This window comes from Excalfactoria chinensis, chromosome 2 (assembly GCF_039878825.1).
Source record: "Excalfactoria chinensis isolate bCotChi1 chromosome 2, bCotChi1.hap2, whole genome shotgun sequence".
Classification (NCBI taxonomy): Eukaryota; Metazoa; Chordata; class Aves; order Galliformes; family Phasianidae; genus Excalfactoria; species Excalfactoria chinensis.
The window spans coordinates 45,028,752-45,050,191 of record NC_092826.1 but is presented as its reverse complement, the minus strand read 5'-3'; the positions used below and the strand labels follow the sequence as shown (position 1 = coordinate 45,050,191).

The window sequence follows — 21,440 nt, the reverse complement described above, 5'->3', positions numbered from 1 at the left end:
GGTACTTTTCAACCTTGTGATTCTATGATTCAGCAGTAAACAACAATTGTAATGTTCGTTGTTAATCTTTGCCTTTAGCTTGACAGACTTCTAGCTCGCTTTTAGTCTTCCCGTTTAAGAGGGATAATGCAGAACTGACAGATAAGAGTGCTAGGAGTTCTTGCATAGCTGAATCTTAATTAAAAATACTTCTTTTCAGTCCTCCAGTGTTCTTAAATCCACTTGTCTAGTTCCTGTGGTCCAGTAACACTCCATCTGGTGCTGTGGCTGTAAACATCTGCTAAGTTCTTGCCACTCGCTTTACAACACTGTGCTCAGCCAAGAGGCACAGCCCCTTCCCAACTCCAGGGAACTTGCCTTTGGCTGGCCTGGGCATTTGTAGGGTTACAGTTGACAATCTGTTTATTTATTTCCATCCCCCTAGTTTTGACTCTGTATTCCCAGTCTATAAGTCTTACGCTAGTAGTGTGGGAATGCAATCCAGAAACAGAAGCACTGTTATTTCTGGCAGCAAAGGTGGCTTGGGCATGAGGAAAGGCAGCTTTTTTGATAGCCCATACTGAGGGAGAGGGGAAGAAAGAGGGAAGCAGTCTTACCCTTATCTTTACATCCCTTAAAGCAAGATATGCAGTATGAGTGCTTGGCATTTCTTCTGTGTGAGATAGCTGTGGAAGGATCCCAGAGATAAATATTTGGGGAGCAGGACAGCTGCAATAGATAGATTGCTCAAGTGGACGCACCAAGCAAATCTGCTAGCAGAGTTTGTGCTTTCCTCTCTGGTTTATGAGGCCTATGGTTTCTAGCTTACTGTCTTGAGTAAAATATGTATCTAATAACTTATAATTACTTTGAGAGTTACTTACTAACAGTTATGATTTCATTGCTGTTGTTGTTTGCTCTTACTTCATGGCTGTACCAAGAATACAGGACTTCAAAATCTATCCTGTTCCTCTCAGTTCATTCAATTTTGGTATGCTTTGACTGGAAAGGAGTAGATAATAAAACAAGTTTAGGGCTTTTTTTGCTTTTTTTTCTTCTAAGCTTACACATAACAGAAGCATCAACAGCTGTGGCTGTGATTCTAGCAGGACCCAGAAGTGCTTCTGCAGGCAGGGGTGAGGTAACATAGATGCTGATTTTGCCTCTTGGACATTTTCTGCTGTTGTGAGATGTGGTTGTGTGGTCAATTATATCTCCTCGATTAAGTGATACTTAATGCTTACAATTGCATAAAATACCAGTAAAGCTATGGGAAGGTCTATTTCCAGGCTGTGTCCTGCAGTATTTGCTGCAGAAATTAGAGTTTCTTAGTCTGACATCGGCAGTATTTGAACTTACGGGCAGTTCCAGCCTGCTTGGTGTCCCCTAAAATATCACACAGTTTGTGGAAAGAATGCTGCATTCATTCTTTGAACAGCTAATTTTATTGAATTGATGGTATATGTCACAGAAGCGGTGACCAGACTGTGGTGTAACTGAGCAAAAGAGGAGTGCTTTGAGAACTGGTCAGGGCCTGATAACAAGCAATTATTTTTAAGGGGGAGTTGGGTAAACCCTGATTTAAACAGTCAAGAGTGAAGTGGGACAGATAAATCCAGGGTCACAGAGTCCTCGTGCCTTGATGAAGCTGTCTTTCTTGGCAGCCTCAGAGAACATAGGCTCCTGTAGGCTTTTCTTTGGTGGTTACATCTGTCAGCCAGAGGACTGTACAGGTTATGGCCTGATTACATTTGAAATAGATCACCAGGAACTGAATCAGACATCCCTGGCTGCAGTAGTTGCCAGAGTGCCATGCCTTGATCCTTCCTGGCCTGAACCAAGAGTTGTCCAGGAAACAGAGCATTGAAAGAAGTGTGTAACATCGCTTTCCCCTTCTCTATGAGTGCAGAAAAGAATTAAATGGGCATATAATTATAGCCAAGTCTTTGCTTTATGTTTTTTTGGGGAAGGTGAGGGAGATGAGTGGAACTAAAAGAAAGGTATAAATATATGGAATGTGCATATAATAGGAATATATACACATATATGAGAAAAACTGCATTTTGCCTACTAAGTATGTGTTTTTGAGAAGTATTCAGAATGTGGCTCATGTATTTATTTATTTATTTTTTTAACATAAGGGTATCTGTGGTGGATTGCAACAAATCAGTTCCCTCAATGATACATTACTAGAGTGGAGCTCAGTTGCGTAGGGAGTATATAGTACCCTCCTTTAAGAAGGCATTTTTAGTTGTTTTTCCTTTAAAAGATGAAATGCCACAGAGTTTTCACAAGTAAATATGTTACATCTTGCGTAAAGTAGGAAAAGAGGAGGCAATTGAACTGTGTAAAAAGAGAAAACATTAGGTAGGAATCTCTAGCAGGCCTGTGAATGGGAGAGAAGGAAAGGAGGCCTTGGTGTGCAGTCCTGCTCACAAGGGAGAGTGAAATTGGAATCAACCATCATTTAGAAAGCACGACATGCTTACAACTTTAATATTTACTGTCTCTTCTTTCAATGCACTGTAGTGCTGACTCTGTCTCCACGATTTTTCTGGATTTTAAATCAGACCAGTGTAATTAGCTAACTTTACTTATTAGCCTGAGCTGACTCTAGCCACACAATGGTTGAATTGGTTGCCATTATATTTGTTTAACTGCTCTAAAGTAAGTTTCCAACAAAGGGTTCCTGCACTTAAATAGCACTGTGAGCACTGCTGCCCTATCAATCATGCAGGCCTTTCCCTCCTGCTGTCCGCTCTGATAGACAGATCTGCTGATGTGGGTACTCTGGAAGAAGAGATCAGGAAGAAGGGATGATGGATAAAGACCATCTCCTGTCTTGAGAGGAAATCAGAAAAATCCTTTCTTTCACTGTCAATAAGCTGCTTTGTCAAGGTGTCACAAGATTAATTATGCTCATGCAAGGAGTGAGAACTTTTCCCCCTCTCATTTTGGAGTAATGGGGTGGCATTCTTCTGAACTGTGACAGAACTGCAAAGAAAGAAGCTTAAGAGATTTCAGTGCTGTAACATCACTGTTCTGTAAGCATTTGTAAAGCTCTTTGGCATACATCCCGGGTACTGTGAGGTTCTGCCAGTAATTGATTGATCAAAGTATTTGTTTCAGGTGCAGCATGGACTTGATCCCACGAAACATGTGGTGCTAACAGAACTGCAGTCTGTCAGCACTGTGGGTTTTTGTAGGTTTTTAAAGATCAAACTTTCAATGGAGAGCTGCAGAGAGCCTTTCTATGACTTAACCATGAATGCAAAAGCATTCATGTGCGTTAGTTTCTGAAATTACACATTTTCACAAAAAGGGAAAATCTCCCATAAGTGATTGGGGAATATTTTCTTACTGGATCTGTAGAATTCCATTTAGCATTTTGTTTTACCGTTGCCCTTTTGCATGTTTTGATTAAACAAAATGTAGAGCACATTAAAAACGGAATGATCTGGCATTTCAAATTAGTCTTTTAGTGGATCAATGCAATGAGTTAACGTGAATTCTGAACAGAATAGGTTGAAATTTAAATAAAAAAGTCTTAAAATTAAATCAGGGACCTGGGGAAAAGAAAAAAAAAGAAACCTCTTTAAAATGTGAGGCCATTTTGACTTTGTGACTTGAGATATTAAGCAAGTCTCTTTGCAGGCTCTTGGAATGTTGCACAAATTACATCAGTGAAAGGGCTCCTTTCTGTGACTTAGTCCTGTGGTCAGATGGAAAGCATTTCTTGTAATTTGTTGGTTTATATGTACTTACGTATTTCTTAGGAGTTACGTTTTAAATTAGTAAAAGAGAATTGGATACTTAAATAGCCTCATCAGTATTTCGGCCTAGCATCTCTGGAATAGATTTTCTGGTTTTAATGTTCACGGTGCTGCACTATGAAAAGCAGCTTATTTTTTTATTAATTTTTTTAATGTTTAATGTTGATGCTCCCGTGCAGCTTCCCTTCAAATTAACGTCGCTTTAAAACTGCTGATCTCTAATATATGAGAAATGAAATCCTAACTAAACCAGCATTTTCAACATGGATGTGCCTGACCTTGAAATGCTGCTGATAAAAGCTAATGCTGTTAAATTGCATGACAAATTAACCCTCATTTCCAATGCTTTGTGTGTGTGTGTGTGTGTGTGTGTTTCCTGTAGGATATATTGGCTTTGATCCTACAAAGCAACGCTTCTTTTACAGTCGGTTATTTTTTAATGAAGGAAAATCAATGAACAGGTTTCAGTGTCTGATTTCAGTGGTAGCAAAATGAAATGGTTCTTTTTGCATCCCTCTGCCACTCTTCTTAATTGTATTGAATGCCTGACATGAATCATTGCCTTGGTGGGGAGGTAACACTTACAGCTTGAAACTTTATTTTTACGTATGTAAACCTCTTTAAGGATCACAAGTTTACATGAGAAAAGCATAGGAAAATCAATAGCGGAATGGGCAAGGAATAGCTTCCTGAAGCAGCTTATTTATATATTTATTAAGGCTTAGTGAATCATCGTGGCATCATTGTAAATGTTCTTTTAGTCTGACTTGAGATGAACACTGCTTGTCTCACAAGTAGCTTTTTCCTGAAACATTCAATTTTTGTACCATTTCAGCATCTGTCCGTCCTGGAGCACGCTTTTATGTTATTGAGAAATGACATTGCAGTATTTATTGTGAATTCAGAAGTTAGATTGCAGGACCGTACACAATCTGTTTTTTCACTTGCATTTCTTGAGGAGCGTGGCCTTGGTATGGGATTTGACGGGAGATAGGGATCTGCCTTCCTGGCCTGCTGGCCCTGTGTGCATAGCCCAGTGGTGCAAATTGCCACTGAAATGGAATAAACAAGCAGCTGTAGAAATAATTCACATAGCAGTAACTGGCTTTTGCTAGTTTTTGTCTGCTGAAGACCTGGCATGTTTTCGTTTTGAATTGAACCGTCGTCTGCATGAATTCATTTGAAGGGGCTATTATCATCCTGTGTGAACTTTGGAGGGAAGCACTCACAGGTCATAAAGTGAATCACCCACCTCCCTGTGCTCGAGCAGGGACCTGTCTATGCCATGGGGACATTCAGCTGTCAGCTCAGCATGGTGAAAGCACACTGTATCCTCCCTCTTGCATCCCTTCTCCCCCTGAGCCTGCCCTGCCAGCAGTGGCAGAGCCTGCCTCCCTGACGGCCCTTCTGGATGGTTTTGCTCTTTCACTGGGGAGGAATGACAGATTTTTACCTCCCACCTTCTCTGTGTCAAGCCTCTTGTTCGCTGACTTGGACAAATACAACCTAGTGCGTGCCCTTTGTTTTCTGTGCCTGTCACCTTGTTTGTGTTACCTATTTTTTCTTTTTTTTTTTTTTTGCATTCCTCTGCTTGTGTTGTGTTGTCTTTATAGCATCAAATTTAAGCTCTTTATCTTCTCTTTCAAGGCCCTCAAATCCCCGAGGTTTTTTCCTTCCCATTATCTGCCCCCGTCTCTCCTTGTTATTGAGATGTCAGCCCCGGACCCATTCAGCCCGCAGTGCCTAATGGGGCAGACACAGCTGACCTTGATCGAGGGCCAGGCTGGCTCTGGACTTGGATTTTTGTGTTAGCCAGTGCAGTTCTGTGCCTGCTCCTCTGGGCTTGTGGGGTGCTTGTGTTCCAGTGGAAGCTTTGGGCAGGATGAAGAGCTTGATGTCTCCTTCAGAGAAACCCAGAAGCTGGGTTTAGAGCTGTTGCGGACCATGGGGTTTTACAGCAGTGTGGGTTGAAGTGCAGCGGGGCCTTTGTTCTGAAGGGGTAGTGCACCTGAGGGAGCGGGTGACAGTGCCAAAGGGGTGGCTGGAGAAGGGATGTGAGGTCTCAGCCAGCTCTGCTCTCACGGTCACCAGCTTTTGTCTTAAAATTCCTCTTTGAGGAGCAAAAATAAGGTGGTGGGTATAGCAAGGGTACTGTTGTGTTGTATCTGAAGGAACCTTAGGAGGATGCTGACAGGGAGAGGAAGAGGTGAAAGCTTTGTTACTGTTTCACCAGCATTTCTCAGAGAAATTAAGAGAAAATGAGTTCTGCTGAAGTGACCTTTTTTTTTTCCATTGCAACTCCTAAATAACAAACGAGAAGCATTTTGAAGCTGAAAACTTTAGTGTTATCCTCCTTTTGCATCCTTTCCTGTAACTAAACTAAGGGTTTTGTTGAAACCTGAAAACTGTTTTAAAAGGGGCAAAGTACTTGATCTTGCAAAGACCCGTACATTCCTGTAGGAGTACCAGGGAATGGAGGATGATGATTTTTCTTTTTCAAAATTAGATCTCCAACAGATCAAATGTGAGCTTGAAAATAGACTGTTCTGGGAAGGAAGTGAACTTGAGAAAAACAGGCAATTTAATAGGAATGCTTTAACCTTGCTTTTAGCACAAAGTATTTTTGTTATGCTTGTTGACCCGATTGCTTCAGTGTCATTGCAGAGTATATTTTCTTGTATTTTCTGTTGTTGTTCTTCACATATTCATGGAGAAGGAGTAATCCGCATGCAACATTTGCTTGATACCTAACCTCAGATAAAACAGTTGAGTCTCTGCTTTCCTACAGAGAGTTTTTCCATATGTTATTTCTTACAGTTTTAGAAAGATAAGAACTACTGTTTTTCTGCTTTAGTAGATGAATGGCTGTGAATGGCACCTTGCAATAAAGTCAGTGTTTCAGTGCTGTTCCCATTAGGCCTTTTGTATTTATCAGGAAGGAATCCCTGAGCACAGGCTTGTTTTCTGTGCAAACACTGGGAGAATGTGGGGACCAACAAGGTTGAGCTGACCCTACGTGCTGGTCTGTTCTGTGCAGCTGACTGACATGTTTCAAAGGTTAAGCTAACTGGGGATGAAATGTAATCAGTAGCGTGCTGGATCCTTTCCAGATCACACTAGAGGGGTGCAATAACCAGCACTGTTAGCTTTGGGAGAGCAAGAGAGACAGAGGTCATTACCTGTGAGCATAAGGAACCAACTGTCTTCTCTGTTACCTCCCACGTTCGTTTATTTAAATCTTATCTGGAATTGTTATCCTGCTGGACTCTGGTTTTCCAAAAAGAAAAATGGCTGTTTATTCTTCATACACTGTAATTTGTATCTTTCTGCTGATTTCTTGGGAGTTTCCCCAGGATTTCAAACCCTGTCAATAGTTGGGATTTAAAACAGTGTTCAGGGAAGTGGGAAAAGCTGCAAGAAAAAGTTGCTGCTTTTCACATGGCAGCCAAAAATAGGCCGGGGTAAACGAGACAGTACTCTAGTTAGAGAGTTGTATTGCACCAGTAGAGGGAGATGCTCTTGGTTAAGTTTTGTTCTTTCAGTAGGTAGTAGCTAGGAAATGAGCTGATATGGTTGGAAGCTGGTGAGGGATGGAAAACAAGAATCATGGAATCCGTAGAGCTGGAAGGGATTCTTAAAGGTCATCTGGTCCAACTCCCCTGCAGTGGACAAGGACAGCACAGGTTGTCCACGGTCTGTTCCAGCCTCACTTTGAAAGTCTCCAGGGACTGGGCACCAACCACATCTCTGGGCAACCTGTTCCAGTGCCTCACTACTCTTACTATAAAATACTTCTTCTTTATATCCAACTTAAATCTACATTCTTTAAGCTTGAAGTCATTTCCCTTTGTTCTGTCACCACAGACACTGCTAAAGAGTCTGTCACCTTCTTTCCTGTAGCTCATCTTTACATATTGAAAGGCTACTATGACATCTTCACAGAGCCTTCTCTCCTCAGAGAGCCTTGTCCACTGTTGCAGTGACATATCATAAAAGGCTACTAGGTTGGTCAAGCAGGATTTGCCCTCAGTGAAGTCATGGTGGTTCTCCCATATCACCTCCTTGTCTTCATGTGCCTTAGCGTCAGTTCCAGGAAGATCTGCTCCATGATCTTTCCCAGGACAGAGGTGAAACAGAGGATAGGTTGGTAGTTCCTGCAGTCATCCTTTTAACCCTTTTTAAAAATGGGTGTGATCTTGCCTTTTTCCAGTCACCAGGGACTTCACCTGATTGCCATTTTCAGATAGCACTGAGAGTGGCTTGGCAACTGTGCCAGCTAATTCTGTCAGGACTCTGGGATGCATCTCATTGGGATCAATTGACATGTCAATGTTCAGGTTCTGCAGGTGATCACAAACCTGATTTTCACTTATGGGGATGTTGCTTCCTCAACCCCCTCCCACCAAATTGAACCTCTGAGGGTTGTGCAGGGAGCAGTTATCAGAGAGGATTGAGGCAAAAGAAGTTTAAGTTTCTCAGCCTTTAACATTGTTATCAGCTTGCCCATGTCACTCAATAGGGGGGATACTCCTTCCTGGACTTCCTTTTCTGGTTGAGGTACCCATAGAAGCCTTTCTTGGACTAACTCCCTGAAGAGCTGCAATTTAGTAACTCCCCGAAGAGCTGCAATTTAGCTTTCCTAAAATTTGGCATCCTAATTTTACTGTTCCCTGTCTCATATTCCTCTACCATAACTCAACCATAGCGTGGTCTCTACAGCCCAGGAAGCTATGGAATGGGGGGAAATGGAACAGAAGCAACAAAGCAAAGGTAGCATCTCTGAGAAATTACTTCCTCTTTCTTCCTATTCTCAACCACCCAATTTTATTTTTCTTCAGCTCCATCTCAGTATTTTCGATCTTCTGCATTCAGATCAGAAATCCGTTCTGAGCATCAGATAAAAAGGCTTCCTGGAAGGCACCAGAAGTGTGCAGCATATGGTGGGGAAGTACTGCTTATTGTCACGTTAGGGATTTCAGGGTTGACAGGCAGTGAAGCTAGGATTTTTCTCCCTGCTTAGCTTTTATACAACCTGTTCTCAGAAACTATCTGTACAATAAGAATCTACTAAGCAGGGAACAAAAAATTGCCTTCTTTTTGAATTCATTGAAAAGGTTCCCACTCTACAAAGCATGTTGTTTTCTTTATAGAGCAGTGTATGAATATGGCCTTGAAAGCCAATACATGTAGCAGCAATGGAGCCTTTTCTCTGAAAGAAAAAGGAAGCAGATGGAGGATGTACGTTTCACAGCAAGTCAGACCTATTAGGCCTGTAGAAAGGATTAGATTAATAAGTGTCCTTGTATATAGTCCTGATTTTTATGTTATAATTAACAGCTGGAAACATGAAAGCCTTTTCCAGGATTTCTCTGAGTGTTTCAGTTTATGCATTTTGCAGCGCTCACTAAAGAAGCCCTGACTAAAATAGAGGTCTGTATTAGTTAATAGGAAGATAGGCTTTGTCCTGAGTTCTGCGTAGGTTGGTTATGATGCCAGAAGAAGAAAATGTTATTGTTTCTACCTTTATTAGACTATGGGGAATGTAGTCACAGAGAGAACTCCCTTATTAGTATTGCCATCCCTTGCTACCCTCCTATATTTAAAGCATAGAACAAACTTTTCCTTATTTCTGAGTCTTCCGGACAGAGGGATCTTCTTATTTCAGTGTGTGAGAGAGAGAACAAGGTGTTTTCTTCCTATCTGCTTTTCTTACGAAATTCTTCTTGAAAGGCCTTTTATTTTCTAAACTGATTTTTATTTTCCGCTATGCTTGAGTACTGGGGATGTGGCCAGACTGAGCAAAATCACTGTCTTGTCCGTGTGAAACCTGACTATTTGTCCTGCCTTTCACTTAGGCCTTTGTCTATACTAGATTTCTTAATTGCTCAAAGAGCAATGTGTTTGGTTTCGCCACCAACCGTAAAGTAAAATTCAACATCCATTTCCAGAAACACTTCCAATCTTTTAGCAAACAGTGTCTAAATTAGACATCATATCTGTAGAGATATAGTTTCTTCTCTACTAGGATAGCTCTTCTGGTGTTTGTTATTTGTAATCTAGATGTCTACTCACATTTACTGTCACTTCAGGTAGCTCTCTAGGCTTTATGGAGGTCCTTGTTTGAAGGGCTTCTCAACAAAATCAGTTTTAATGTGAAAGAGGTTTTAGACTCCAACTGCACTCTTAGAGGATTTGATCAGCACAAATAGTGAAGATGTCATGACCTGCCTGCAGCTATCCCATCAAGTCTAGATTGGAGCCCTTCAGTTTGCCAGTGAGGGTCTTTCTTCCAGAGGAAGGTTCCTCTGCTAGGGAACCTTAGGAACAAGAAACGCAATTTCTTCCACCTCCAAGATGTTCAATCAGCTGTCCAAAGTGGGGTCCACGACAGTTCTAGGTGAGGGGAGACTGGGGAGTCAGTCATTTTCCCTATGGAAAAATATTTAGAATTCCTCAAAGACATTCAAAGTTAGAATTTCTAAGAAGATTTGGCTGTGTATGTCTTTCTGCACAAGCAACAGCAGTTAAGCAGCAAGCCCAAGGGTTTCTCTTTTGCTGGATTACCGCAGTGCTGAAGGAATCCAAAGGAACAAAATGAAATAATGTTGCTTAGAAAAGCCCTTTGTAAATGAAGTATATGGGATCTGCTTGGATTAAGCATCTAAAGATTACTTTTAATATTCTGGGCTAATCATCTTGCCTCTTCGTTTAGGGTGCTCTGACACTTTTATAAGAAAGAGACTTTGAAAAGATCGCTAATGGACATTTACTGTGTACGGCTGCCAGCAAAGATTGTGGTGCCGTCCTTCAGCAGAGTAAAGGCTTCCTTCATGACACTCCTTACATCTTTCCTTACAGTTTTCTTTCTGTGAATTCATAAAGGCACATTTAAGCCTATTTTGGATAAGAAGTTAACTTTAAAAGCACAGTGATAGAAAAGGTTTTCTGCTATGTCAATATTCTGTCTCCCAGGTCGTGCCTGCAGTATTTTTGCTGCTGTGCAGAGCCGTGTTGATGTCTCACAGCCAGAGCAGTTTGGGACCATGGAAAATCACCCTTGCACAATTTCCATTCTATGCCATTGGACTGTTTTTATTCTTGTGTTTTTATTCTTGTCCTGATGTCAGTATGGTGGTACCAGTGTCATCAGAGGATGTCCTTACTGTGAAATGAGACGTCTGTACCGTCCTCCACTTTTCAGATATGTTTTACATGTTATTGCAAAGCCATCGGGTAACAGAGGGTGTTTGCAGAGCTTTTATGGGATGCCTCGATAGCAGGCTCTCCTTGTCAGTATGTACTGTAAGTTGTACCTGGACACAGTCACTGTTTGGGCTTTACGGTGTCTCTGACTTCTCCAGGATGTTTTTTCAGAGTACATTCACTGTGCTTCCCCCTGAGAAGAATCAGTTGGCTGTGGATACATATGCTTATGAAATCCTGTCCCTGCTGAATCTGCTGTGTTCTCTGTGTTCCTTATAGATACTTCATAGCATGACAGTTCTCTCTCTAGGAAAGAAAGCAAATTAGCTTAATTTCTTGTCAGCATGTGTAATTCTTCATTGTGTTCTGGATAAGACAAAATTGTGGCAAATTTTCTGAGTTTAGCCTGAAAACTTTTCTTCTTCTAATATCTGTATGTCTGTACAGACATCCATGCCTTGATTTTACAGTTCTTTCCTAGAGATGGAAATGCACCCAGACCTGCTTCAGCATCAAAATCCTCTTAATGTTCTCCTTCTGATAAGGCACGTAGTACAACTCTTTCCTGTGATGAAAGCGAGCAAGTGAGACATGTATGTGTGCAACACAGGAGCCTTCTCATGTGGTGACAAGAGAATATTTGCAGTATGCGCCTTCTCTGCAGGCGGCTCTTACATACAGGTAGAACTAATAAATCTGTTCATCTTGCCTAGCAAACATGTCAGTCATTCAACAGAAACCTGTACAGCAGATTTAAGAAGCATTATTAGATCTATAAAAGGTCACAGGGATTCAAAGGCAAAGAGGCTCGTTTAACTCTTTATACTGCATTGAGGAATGCATTATTTCAGGAGCCTGTCTGTGCTGCTGCAGTGCTTCATTGCTTCAGATGTCACTTGAAGCAGGAGCGGTTTTTATAACTACACAGTAAACTCAAGATGGCTTAATGGAAATGATTTCTTCATGTGTCAAAATGACCCCTTTGTTTCTCATTTTACTCTTTTGTTGCCTGCAGCTAATCTGCTTCTGGGTTATCAGATCCAAGCATCTTACAATGCTGACTCTAGCAGTGGTATTCAGCTGGAATGCCGCCTTTTGTTTACTGGTTTTACCAGGCCTCCAATGCTTTCTTTGGTCATCTGGTGTCTCCACTAATGTGATTTGCACTCCCAGGCTCTGCAGGTAGTCATGGGCTTTTATAAGGGAATTAGAGGAAGGCCTGCCACCCTGGTTGCTAATGAATCCATAGGGTATTTCTTGTTTATGTTTCGTTTTTTTCAGCTTTTTTATTCTTTTTTTTTTTTCCATTTTTCCTTTTTGTGGGGGTGGGGAGGGAACAGCCTGTTTGTGTTCTTACGCATTTTTCCCCCCTCTGTTCAAACTTCTGCTCTAAGTTGCTTTACTTGGCTCTGTGGCATTCATGTTTTAAATGAAATTCCAAATCTTGTTGATCAGACTGTGCTTTTTATTTTGTTTTGCTTTATTTTCAGAACTGGTAAAGAAAAATAAGTGACCACACAAAATACTTAAGCTTCATATTGCAACAAGAAACAGTTGTTCCTTCTGCTACTGAATGTAGCTCTGAGAAAGAAAACTGCCTTCCTTCAAGAAAATTGTTTCAATTAAAATAGCAAATGTTGGCATAAGTAGGGAAGTTGAAGTGTTTTATTAATTGTGCTGCAGCTGGAATTGTAAGTCTTGCAAGCACGCCAGAGTTAGTCGTAAGTTGAGAAACACCATCAGTGCAGTCTGTTCATTCTGAGCCAGTGAAGGGCATAGTTGACATAGTCAAGTAAATATTGTAATAGACTTCACAAAAGAATGTAGATCTGAGATTGTTTTTAATGTGAAATACGTAAATATTTCATCCATTAATATTAAATATATATTCATATATATATATGGATGTATATATAATGAGAATAAATACTTAAACATTTTGTACTTATTTTCTAAAGTAGAGGTGATTTCTAGGCTCTGGGGAGTTAAGTTGGTAGGAATGTCAAATGCTGAGTAAGTTGCCATATCTATATCCACAACCTCATACTTAACTATCGCTGTTGATCTGAGTGAGGACTAATAGAATGATTAGGGTTTTTTTGGATTAAGCCTACTATTTTGTTACAGCCAGCATTTGGCTTGCACAAAAAACAAGCACAATGTCAATGCTTTTCAGGCTTCCTGCTAGTCTAATTAAGACTGGACCTGCAGTGGCAGGACCTGTGTATTTTTTTTTTATCTTTGCAAAATATTTTTGTTTTTGTTGTTTTAGAATGGGAGATACTGAATCTGTGATAAAAGCAAAGGGATTTTGGAAATAAACGGGCCCTTTTCAGAAGATAATAGCCAATCTCTTTATCCGAGTCTGAAGAATTTAGAGTGATAAGAGTCGTCTCGCTGATATGTGACTTGCAGGGCTGAACCTTTAGGAGAGAGCTTTATAAATAGTAAAACACATGGGCATGTTACAGCGCCCTTCCTTTGTGCTATTCTGTGATGCTGGAAGAGGTTATATGTTTCATTGTTTCATGCAAGTATATTTGTATTTTTAACACATAACCTGAACATTGGAGCATTATTTTCTGTTCAAAGAAATGCAGTAACATTGAGTTGATGTTTGTACTTCAGAAAAATCTGTAGAAATTCAGGTGCAGGATTTTCAATAATGGCCATATTAAATGAGGGTATGTCAATTGAGTTTTAGCAGGCTGACAGCCATGCTGAAGGTCCTTGTGACCCAGAAGTTTGTGACCCATGAAATCTCAGTTTTCCTTCTATTGGTAGCGTATCCTGAAGTACAGAGAACTGAAAAATGCATCCTGTGTGACCCAGCACACTGATCCTGTACAAGGGGAAAATTATTTTGAGCATTTGGCCAGAAATGTGTTCGGTACAAACAGATGTAAGGAGTAAGATTAAATTGTATTCTTAAGCAAATTCTCGGCACAAATTCAGACAGGCAGAAGGTGATATTTGCGGGCATGAATGAGGTCTGCTGTATTTTTATTCAGAACGGTGATTTCAGATGCTTGGCCATTTCATTGACTCAGCTTCACGTGCTGCATGTCAGCAAGCAGAAATTGAAGTATTCCTTTATTAATGTACTTGTGTCTGATGGAAGGAGATGAGTGACAGCAAGGAAATGGGCAGCATTACTTCTAAAAATGGTAAATATCCCAAGGCTCCTGAAAGCAAGCAGGCAGGCAGGCGGATTTTACAGCTCTGTCCAGAGCACAGAAGGAAGATAAATCATGGCCATCCCCCTCTCATTTTTGAAATGGTTCAACCCTGGGGTTTAGCTGAAGGACTTAAGGAGTTTTTGAAGTGCAAATAGACTGGTGAAGGGTAAACCTTTTCAGAGTTTCATTTAGATGGATTTTTTTTTTTTTTCTATGTGAATTTCTGGCACCAGCTGAGATCTGGAAGGCCACGGGATTTTTTTGTTTTTGATCAATCAAGCAAACAGGACTTGCTATGGGGGTGTACATTCTCTGCATACGTATTGATCCTATTGTGTTTAAAAGTAGTTAATTTAATCGGGGCTTTTTGAAACCTTCCTCCGTAAGACTTGCATTAATGGAGCTGTCATTTCAAGGTCATGTTTCAGTGTCAATAACTTAATACTAGTGGCACTAGTAGCAATATTTCAGTTATTCTATGTTAGTATTGAGTTGTGTTAGAATTGGTTTTACAAAAATACTTTAAAAAAATACTCAGTCTCAATTGAAAAATGTTGTATTCATCAAACGAGACATTTCCAAAGCAGACTGGTGTTACTAAATACATCAACACAAGTAGTTGTGTTACTCTTCATTACTGCTTAGGTCACTGTCTTTGGCCTGATCTGTTGCATAGAAAGTTGGGCTCCAAGAACCCATTTTACACCTTGTCCTTTCTCACAAGAGATAAAGTCTGAGGAATTACTCAGAGCTCTATAATGTAGTTTTGACCTTTTACCATATTCTTGGTCTTGTTTACCTAAAAGATGGACTGCATATTAACTATAAACACTTCTCTCTACTGTGATCAATATTTGGAATTGCGACATGTAAAGGTTGTCTCTATGATAAGATATCTATTTGACTGTAGGGCAGCATATATTTTGCTACTTTTGGTCTGTACTCGATGCCAAGACCTCAAAGTATTCAGAATATGATTTCAGAGCAGTGTGGACTGATCAGGCTGGGAAGTGAGGTAGAAAGCAGAGCATTTTGTGCAGCTGTTTCAGTCATGTCCCAGTACGATAGAGGCTCCTACATTTATGTTTTTCCCAACCGAGTGGGGAGTTATCAAATGTTTTGGTGCAGGGATCACTCAGTGGCTCAGAGTGGGAGAGCAACTGTGAAGTTAGGATGCACCTCTCTTGTTGGGATGCTTCCACAGTTTCTGTTCAAAAAGGACCAAATGCAGTTGATGTTATTTGTTCTTTTCACAGATGATATGCAGAGAGACTAACTCAAGTCCTGTTAAAAAAATATGGCTGCAGAAGTGTGTATTGCAGTTTTCCCCAGGCCTCGCATTAAACTTTTGGTTAATAGACCCCCTACGCTTCGTTTTACAGCTCTAGCTTTTATCTCCATTAACCTCATGTGCTGTCAATCTCATGTACTGTAATGATGGTTATTTCCTGTAGTGTTTGAAAACCGGTCATGAGATGCTGTTTAAAACTTTCCTGAGAGAGAAGGAGAGAGTATCTGTGGCATCACTTTTGCAAGTATGTCACTGGGAGATGCTAATATGCCCTTCTCTTTGTTGAGTAAGAGATTTACAGAACCACCCAGGACTGTTTCTCTCCCACACAGAAGTCTGTTTGCACCAAAAAGTTAAAAGACTCTGTGTGCATTTTGAAGCAGAGATTTTTGCTCCAATCTGCTTAGACGTGTGAGTTTTAGCTGCAAAATATACCACTCTAATTATAAAAAATCATAATAATTTAAATGATGTGTGCTCAGATGTCAAAACAGACTTTGTAAATTACAGATTTGTCAAGCAGCTGTGATGTTGAAGTAACATAACTCCCATTAAACTATATGTTCATCAAGTACACTTGCTGGTACTGTGATTATGAATTCCTGTAGAACTTAACTGTGAAACAGCTGGTCTGTAGAATGTGTAGGCCTCAATGGAGTAATATTTGTGTTTTGAAGGAGAACTTGTGTGTAGTGTTGCTGAAACTGTTTCCAAATGCCTTCTAAGTTTGTAAGAATTTTTCAGCAGTTTTTATACCAAATGTCTCTACTCTTTCATTTTGATCACAGGTAAACTTCACAAAATCCTTCCATGGGTTGCTAGGGTAAAGAAAGTAAAAAGGCCGTCATTGCCACTAACTACAGCTGCCACAAAGCACATTCTCTTTTTGGCCTTTGATTGTGTCAGATTCCTTTTCTTTGCAATTGTTTTTCCTTTTTTTTTTTTTTTTTTTTTTTTTCTTCTTCCACTTGAGAGAGGTTTATGGTGCCATGTCCTTCAGGACAGCCCTGTCTTAGGGTTGAAGTTGTATTTCTCTCTGAGTTCCTAGAGGTGATGTTATCTTTTGTTCCCTTAGCAGCGTGGTCATTCCTAAGAGCATCTGTCACTTGGGGCATCGTAAGATGGATGAGCCTCAAGTGAACTGCTGGTTGAAGCAAATGGTGAAAATAAGAAAAGCTGAGGGGGCTGGGGTCTTCAGAAGGGACAGACAACAAGGAAGCTCTGTTAGAAATCAAAAGTAAGCCAGGCGGTATTGGAAGGAAGAGCCAAGATAGATCACACATTACCGTATCCTATGAGTCTTGGAAGCTAAGACTGAGGACTGATTTATGCTGAAGAGATCCGTCTTGGTGAAAATGCCATAGGTTTTCTTCCTGTCTGCAAATAAAGGAGGATCCAAAGGGCATGATCTGAACATCATGTGAAAACATCATGTGAAGAAATTATATTTTTGCAACATGCTCCAAGGCTAAGACAAATCAATGCTGCCGTTAACCAGCAGAAGGGTTGCCAATTTTTTTGTGCTTCCTAAGTGGTATGTGAGAATCTTTCAATACCGAGTGGGTCTGTAACAACAGAAAATCAAAGCTGAGTTTATTAGTAATTAGTATTAGATTTGCTTCTGGAAAAACAGGAAACTTGAAATTCTTAGCATTTTGGCTTTCAAAGGGTGCTTAATGTTTCATTGCAGTATCTCTGATGCAGTCTAGCTAGCTAGTTCAGTTAGTCATTGTAATGGAAAGAAAGTGGTGTACAAAAAACAACACCACCCAACATCCCAAGTCCCCCCAAAACTGCCCCCAACACGCTAACAAGTGAAGCCAGAGCTCCAAACCGAGCAGAGGTCTGTGTTTGCAAAAGCAGCTGGCTGCAAACAAAAGGCGCAGCCCAGTGTGTGTCAAGGTTTGGGAAGGGTCTGGGAGGATCTCGACTTGAAAAATTATTTTGTCACACTATTGGCATTGGTCCATAAGGGGAAGCACTGGTTGAAAGGCGAAGAAATTAAGATGATTAGAAGCTTTAAAGCTTCACAAATGGTAGAGTATCTCTCTTCTGAATGGATGTAAATAATAGATGAAAGACTAGGGGTGACAACAAAGGATCAGGGCGTTTAAGAGAATGTGTGCAGCCTGAATAGCGGTCTGTGGCCTAGGGCCAAAGGTCTTAGCTTTGAGTGTAATTAGAAGAAAATACAAAAATGTCATTACTAGCAGGTGAAATGTTCAGCACGTGTCCGAAAAATAGCAATTTCAGACCCAGGAGCTGCTGGAATTGGATTACTGCCGTTCTGCGATCATTAAAGTCCTCACAGAGTCCTCTGGTTTGGTCAGGAGCTGAGCGCATTAACCTCATTGGCCATCTGTGGTAGATCTGCTGCTGGGCTAGCAGGGATGTGGGGCAGGAGCTGTGTGCACATCTTCACCCAGAACACAATCCCAAACAAAAACATTTCCTTGGTAAGAGATAAGGGCTGGAGTTGCTTTCCTCAGTAGTCTGATTTCTAAAAACACAAGGAGGAAGAAGTTTAAAGCTATTTCCCTTTGAATTTTAAAACCTGGCTTCTGAATTACAGGCATGCATTGTACAGAGTTATATTCATTCTGTTCTTGACAATGGGTCTAAAGGTGTGGTATCAGCTTTAAGCCTGAAATCCTATCTGGGAGCAAGAAGACAGATTCCTTGAAATCTTTTTGCAAAATATTAAGAAGTCAAACCAGCTTGTATGCCTAAAAGTCTTGTCAGAATCCCATTGATGATAATGTAATGCTTTTCCTCATGTTAATTACTGTTCTGTACAGCCACTAGTATTTTAGGAGATACTGTTCTGCTTGTTACTTGCTCTGCCGTTGTTGTCATTCTTTGAGTATTTCAGGTGTATTCTGTTTTATAAATTGTAATTTCTATTAGAAATACTTCCACTTAAATACCTTTGTGGGGTGTCAAATAGGAGAGAAATCAGCAAATTCTGACGTTGTTTTGAAAACTGTTCTCTAGTTCTGACTAGATAACCACCCACCCATTTAGGTGGCTTCTTTTTGAATGAGGAGTCAAACAATTATTTCTACATTATCATTTCTTTTTGATGTTTCTGTAACAGTTAAATGTTTCACACTGATGAGGTAGGTTCCTAATATTGCATATGGTGACTTCAGCACTAAAAATGTACAGATGTTGTGACAGACTTGGACTTTCTGGTAGAATGCACAGAAAAAAAGCAATGCAGCTTCAACCAAGTATGCCCTTTAACCAGGTGTGGATAGGCAGGTTTTGTTGGGTGGTTATAAAATACATGCTGGCACAAATCATTCTAATGTTTTTTTTCTTTCTCCCTTCTTATTTTTCAGGTGGTTTGGAGTTTTAAGCAGTTTCACAGCAAGACTTCACAAACTCTTAGCTGCATCCTTTAATCATGACTGCATTTCAGATAGGCTAAAAGGAATCTGAGAAGGTACTGTACTCCTCTTTCCTAATAAAGAATATGTGGGATGTTTGTGTTTCACTTTTGAGCTTTCAAATACACGGACTACATTTTGAGAATGTTGTAGACTGTAAATTTCTATATTGTTTTGCTTTGATCATGCATGTATCTTAAGTTCTCCAGAGAGGTCTAGCGTATGCTTCCATTTTTCTTACATATCCATCGTGAGGTCAGCTTTGTTATTTAACGACACTTGCAGCTGTAACAATTTTCTTCTGATACTGTACTTAGAAGTGCTGCAAATACCTAAGCTACTAGCTAAATATGAGTTTTATTCACTTGGAGAGTGGGTGTTTGTTTGTTTGTCCTCTCAAAGGGCTTAAAACAAATGGGAAGAAGAATGCAGATCTTTGTCATGATCGGGATAGATTTGTGCTTCCAACTGAGATTCTCACAAGTGTTTTTTCTGACTTCTTAAAGGGGGAGGCTTGACTTAGTATACAGTATTGGGCTTGCATAGTTTCTTGTTGCATTTAAATAGCCAGCGTACCCAGAAGGCTGAAGATGCTTTATGACCTCTTGCATCCCTGGGGCAAGGGCAACGTGGAGGCCTAGCAGAGCTAGGGGGTCATTGCCACCGCCCGTGTCCCGAGTGGCCCCTGCAGGGTCCCAAAACCTGCCTGCAGGAAGGTTTTACTTGGCAACATCTGGATCGTGGTAGGAGTCAGTAAGGGGGGAACCTCCAGCGTTTTGCTTCCCTGGGTGCCAGGAAGATGCAACATTCGCCTCCTCGATGGGGGGGAGGCAGATTCTGTGGCCCTGAAGTTAGGCCTAAACAATTGCAGAGGTCAAAGGACAGCTGAGTGCGGTCAATGAGACACCCTGGGGTGTATTTTGTTACTTAGTAAAAGGAGCAGCATCCTAAAACCCTAAAGGATTCTCTTGAAAATCTGTGTTGTGAAAAGGTTTTATGAGTCTGATGGCAAAAAGTGCTGATTTAGCTAAGGAATGCTTTCTTTTGTCTAAATGAAAGGCTAATCCTTACCAAATGTTGGCAGCTATTATAGCGCGGTCAATGCGGGTCTGAAAGGACAGTTAGAGAAGGTATACTTTGGTATCCCAAACGTTTATCATTTTATTGGTTCTATAACTGAAAAAGTTCCCGAACCTTCACCTTTTGATCCTAACATTTATATGTCATAACCAAAAAGTACGAAGTAAAGCCCATCAGTTAGAAATTAAGACTGCTTCTTCGGGAACTGTCCTATCCCAGTCACTCTGTCTCTCCTCAAAGATTTGCTTTAGATTATCAAGATACAGCCTCGTTTAAATTATAACTTTTTAATCTCCTAAAACTTACTAAGTGGTTGAAAATATGGGGTTGTTTTTTGCTGCTCTTGAGCAATTTTTGCTGATCGTGTTGTAATGCTCACAATGAATTTTAAAGGACAGTTTTTGAGTAATTAATTCCAATAATTTATTTAGCATTACCTTTCTTCAAATTGACAGATTATTAACACTTAACATTTGTCACAGAAACAGATAAGAAATCAATGTCAAGAGCCAAGACCTCGTAAGTAACAAGAAAGGAAATGCAATAGCAGCTGTCTTCGCAAGAAAGGTGGTGGGGGAAGGAGCTTGTATGTGGCTGAAAAGGTTTAGTGCTTTTTGTTTCCCTTTGGAAAGGGGGGTGGCTGCGGGGCACAACCCAAGATCTCAGACTCCTCGGCCCTCCTGTCTTACACAAACAGTCATTGTCAAATTAGGAAGAAAAGATACTTGGGAGCCAGTGCTAGCATTTATATTGTAACTAACATGGCGGTTTGTCCTGATCTTTAGAAGAACACCATAAGAAGAGTGAAGAAGAATGAATTGCTTAATTTTCAAAGGAAAAAAAAAAAAAAAAAAAAAAAAGAGCAAAGATGTTGACAAACAATTTTGTCTATTTTTTTTTCCTATTTATTTTGGGGAAAAAAACAAAAAAACAACTTGACTGCAAATTGTGGCTCTCCAAAGAGCTTAATTTTTAAACTCTTTAAAAATGCTATTTACAGATGCTTAGCATTGATTTATGTCAAGGTTAAGGCACCTTTAAACAAATAAAGTTGTGAATGAATAAACCTACTAAAATACAAATCACCAATTAAACACAGAAGATATTTGTATAGCATTCAAGTTGCTACAAATCTGACACATATTCTGAATTTCTTTTGATAACCCCATCTAAAATCATCAGGAAATGATAGCGTGTGTGTTTGAGGGGTACACAAGGGAGTGTACAGATAGGGTAGGGATGGAAGGTCAAGCCTTAACTTTGACTTTCTAGGCCTTAGCTTAATTCTTTTGCAATAAGGCAGTAACAGATGAAGAAACAATTAGTGATTTATTTATCCATGAGACTGAATTGGCTTTTGCCATCGGGATGTCTGTTCGCAGCTTTATACATATTAATATCCCATTTTATATATGTGTCTGTGTAAAATGAAGAGATACTTAATATCAGCTTTATAATTAATACACTTTGGGAAGTATATATGTGAGCTGGAAAACTTACTTTTATGATCCTATAATTTAGTTACTCAAGATATATGGAAGTA

The 21,440-nt window shown here is 40.2% G+C and overlaps 1 protein-coding gene across 4 annotated transcripts in view; it reads left to right on the top strand.

The window, feature by feature from the left end:
* GREB1L (GREB1 like retinoic acid receptor coactivator) overlaps positions 1-21,440 on the top strand; it is a 123,452-nt gene that overhangs the window by 34,505 nt on the left and 67,507 nt on the right. For all 4 annotated transcript variants that reach the window (XM_072329357.1, XM_072329355.1, XM_072329358.1 and 1 more), the window contains exon 2: positions 18,770-18,873. The gene's annotated coding sequence lies outside the window, so the exon portion shown is untranslated. The remainder of the gene's footprint in view (positions 1-18,769; positions 18,874-21,440) is intronic.